Raw genomic sequence first — 4,208 nt, forward strand, 5'->3', positions numbered from 1 at the left:
CACCCCCAGAATAACTGAGGCAGAATAGCTGCAAATTGGGCACAAGTGAAAATGTTTTTAAACTTCCCTGGATTATCTTGAATGCAGACAGGGAGCAGGACTATGAGTCTAAATCAATCACAGCAACACCAGCCTCCTCCCCATCTCCCACCCCTGACTAGGGAAACCCAAATGACTATAATCTGACTGATGAAACTCAAGGGGAATGCTACTAGAAGCTTCCAGAAAAACTTTTTCTCCCTGAAATAAGAGGAGAATATAAAAAGAAAGCCAGTCCCTGTGCTTCTTGCTTGGAACAACGCCCAGTGAAGAGATAATGCTGTCTGTGACAGCCATTTTGCAACTGAGGGAAGACATTGGTGAAGAGATACAGATGGCAGAGCAGGAAGATCAAATGGCTCCACAAGGGTCATCAGGAAAACAGCCACTGAAAATAGAATGAGAATAAGGGCTTTGCTGTCGGTATTAGATGTGAGACAAATATGAGAAGAGTCGCAAAAGCGAAGGTTGGGAAAGAGGAGCCAGGATCAGAGAAGTGGGCCCTGAGCAGTGCACCTGAAGCACTGGTGTTAGACAAATCGCAGCTGGCAGGAAGGGCCGTGAAACCAGGCCTGACCTGTTGCCCAGGTGAGACTACAAAGGATGTACACCTGAAGACAACTCTTAAAATTGCCACTTCTTGGGGAAATAGTTGTCTTTATGCAGCTTCTACTTCTAGGGTCTGTAGCTACTAGTCCCTAGTGGAGAGAGGCAAGACAGAATGGACACTAGGAAGTACAAGTGGAACTCACAGCATCTCTGCCTCCATGTCTCACAGTCTCACAGCAAAGGCTTTTTGAGTGTGTAGTGGCTTCAGTTTCATTCGCTTTCTAAATCTCATGCAATTTCCTCTTTTGTGCAATTCTAACCTGAAACCAAATAGGAAGAGGGATTCTAAGAAATGTAGTCCCCACCCTTAGCCCAGAAATGGGATAGATAAACCAGCTGTAATCCTTCTCATAAGTCTGAATTTTTTGGTTAAAATCAGTAATAAAGACAAACTTGAGGGGTTGGCGCTGTGGTGCAGTGGGTTAAAGCCCTGGCCTGAAGTGCCGGCATCCCATATGGGTGCTGGTTCTAGTCCTGGCAGCTCCTCTTCCGATCCAGCTCTCTGCTATGGTCTGGGAAAGCAGTAGAAGATGGCTCAGGTCCTTGGGCTCCTGCATCCACGTGGAAGACCCAGAAGAAGCACCTGGCTTCTGGCTCCTGGCTTTGGATCAGCGCAGCTCCAGCTGTTGCAGTCATCTGGGGAGTGAACCAACGGATGGAAGACCTCTCTCTCTTCCTGCCTCTACTCTCTCTCTGTGTAACTCTTTCAAATAAATAAAATAATAAAAAAATAAAAAAGACAAATTTGAGACAATACCAATTGACTCTCTCACAGAACCTTGCCTTTCCCCATTATTATAAATGAAAATAAATTTTCTGAAATATGCAGGCCCATGCCTCTTTTATTTAAAAAAAAAAATATATATATATATATATTGTTTGTTTTGAGAGGCAAAGGGGATGGAGAGTGCAGTTCTCTGGTTTACTTCCCAATAGCTGCAACAGCAGGTCAGGACTCATCTAGGGCTGAATCCAGGAGCTGGAAATACTATCCCAGTCTCTCAAATAGGTGCCAGGAACCAAATTACTTGAGCCATCATTGCTAAAGAAGCTGGAGTCAGGAGCTGAATGTGGATATTGAACCCATGCATCCGATGTGGGATGCAGGCATCTTAACCACTAGCATAAATGCTTGCCTCATATGTCTATTTCTGAGTTGATACTTCTCTTTTATACAGATAAATTAATAATAAGTTCAGACTATAAACAAACAATAAAAGATTAAGGACAAAAATTCAAAAACTAAGTAGAATTTTTTAAATTAATAAACTTTAAAGAAACAGATTAATGTTAGAAATAAAGATTAATGGTAATTAACTGTACTCAATTGATAAGAAAAACAGAATGAGGTGGATTTAAATGAAGGCAGCAGGCTTCTACGTTTAGAGGTAAATAGTAAAACAGAAGAACACAAAGAGGAGCTAGAGAAACTTAAATTTGGAAATGACTATTTGGCCAGCATGGGTACCTTGACCAAGAATTAAGTCATCAAGGGAATAAATTATAATTAATTCAAGTTTCCAGAAGCAACAAACACGGAGAAAAAGTTAAATTGGCCCCACTCCAACTAATGGAGACAACAATTCTAATGGAGGTTTTAAAAAGTCCTCATTATGCCAACTGATCTCCACTGAATATTTTTTGCAAGACCTACATGTAGTGTGTTTCATAGCTCTCACAAATGTGTCTGGTTTGGAAAACTCTTCAAAGAAAATTGAAGAAAAAACAAAAGCTAAAAGATTTAAAGAATATATGTAACAAAAGAAATTTGGAACATTGGCCGGCGCCGTGGCTTAACAGGTTAATCTAGTCCCGGTTGGGGCGCCGGATTCTATCCCGGTTGCCCCTCTTCCAGGCCAGCTCTCTGCTATGGCCCGGGAAGGCAGTGGAGGATGGCCCAAGTCCTTGGGCCCTGTACCCGCATGGGAGATCAGGAGAAGCACCTGACTCCTGGCTTCGGATCAGTGAGATGTGCCGGCCGCAGCAGCCATTGGAGGGTGAACTAACGGCAAAAAGGAAGACCTTTTTCTCTGTCTCTCTCTCTCACTATCCACTCTGCCTGTCAAAAAAAAAAAAAAAAAAAAAAAAAAAAAAAGGAATATTAACTAGCAATGGAAGTAAATTAAATTAATAAATGGGGTAGTGCCTGCATGTGATATTTACTAAAAATTATTTTACCCTCAATATACTTGGAAGATACTTAAGAATATTGGTCTAAAGGGGGCTAACCTAACAATAGCTTTATTTGAGTGGTAAGCTGGTTCAAACAAGCTCTGATGGATCTGCCATGCCATTCCTAAATATCTCTTGTTGGCTAAGAAAATAAGCTCATTTTTAAATATTACAAGCCCACTCTCAGGACCGACATGGTGGCGTACCAGGTAAAGCAGCCACTTGCAGTGCCGGCATCCCACATGGGCGCCGGTTCAATTTCTGGCTGCTCCACTTCCTATCAAGCTCTCTGCTATGGCCTGGGAAAGCAGTGGAGGATGGCCCAAGTCCTTAGGCTCCTGCACCCTCATGGGAGACTCGGAGGAAGCTCCTGGCTCCTGGCTTCTGGCTCTTGACTCCTGGCTCTTGGCTCCTGGCTTCCGATTGGTGCAGCTCTGGCCATTGCAGCCATCTGGGGAGTGAACCAGTGGATGGATAACCTCTCTCTCTCTCTCTCTGCCTCTCCTTCTCTCTGTGTGTAACTCTGACATTCAAGTAAATAAATAAATCTTTAAAAAATAAATAAATAGCACGGGGCCGTGCTGATGGGAAGGATGCCGACTCCCCAGAGAAGTGGATGACAGAAACTCCGAGAGACCACCAGGAGCAGTTCGTATGCCAGGAACTGCTCGAATGCCAAGTGCAGGAGGAGACCCCGGAGGAGGAGGAGGAGGACGGGGTCCTGGTGTCCGAGGCTGAGGCGGTGGCTGCCGGCTGGATGCTCGATTTCCTATGCCTGTCTCTTTGCTGGGCCTTCTGTGACGGCTGCTCCGAGGCCTTCCACCAGAACCGGGACAGCGCCATGGCTATTATTCATGGGTTATCCAATCTAACAGCATATCAATTGAAAACAATAGACATATGTCAGTTTTTGACAAGAATTGCAGCGGGAAAATCCCTGGGCTATGGCTGTTTGTATGGAAAATGGCAATTTTAAGGAAGCAGAGGAAGTCTTTGAAAGAATATTTGGTGATCCAAAATCTTATACGGTCTCACAAGAATCTCTTATCTAAGCCGAAATGTAGAAGCTGGAGAGAAGACTTTGATGAGGAAGAGGAAAGAGAGGAAACTCTTCGAAGTTTAAAAAGCAATATCCAAAAAACCACTGCAGGAGCAGGATTTGACATAGCAGGTGAGAGAGAGAAAACAGAAAACAGAAGAACCACTGAAACAAACAGAACACGTGTTCCAGAGACTCAACCAGTAATTTACAAAGTACGACCACCTAGGGAAAAACAGGCATGGCTTTGGGAAGAAGACAAGAATTTGAGATCTGGCGTGAGGAAATATGGAGAGGGAAGCTGGTCTAAAATACTGTTGCATTATAAATTCCACAACCGAACAAGTGT

General features: G+C 43.7%; 1 pseudogene; it reads left to right on the forward strand.

Annotated features, from left to right (window-relative positions):
- The first annotated feature begins 482 nt into the window (after positions 1–482).
- LOC133756559 (telomeric repeat-binding factor 1-like) lies at positions 483–3,854 on the forward strand (annotated as a pseudogene).
- The last annotated feature ends 354 nt before the right edge of the window (positions 3,855–4,208 follow it).

This window comes from Lepus europaeus, chromosome 3, assembly GCF_033115175.1.
Source record: "Lepus europaeus isolate LE1 chromosome 3, mLepTim1.pri, whole genome shotgun sequence".
NCBI classification, from domain to species: domain Eukaryota; kingdom Metazoa; phylum Chordata; class Mammalia; order Lagomorpha; family Leporidae; genus Lepus; species Lepus europaeus.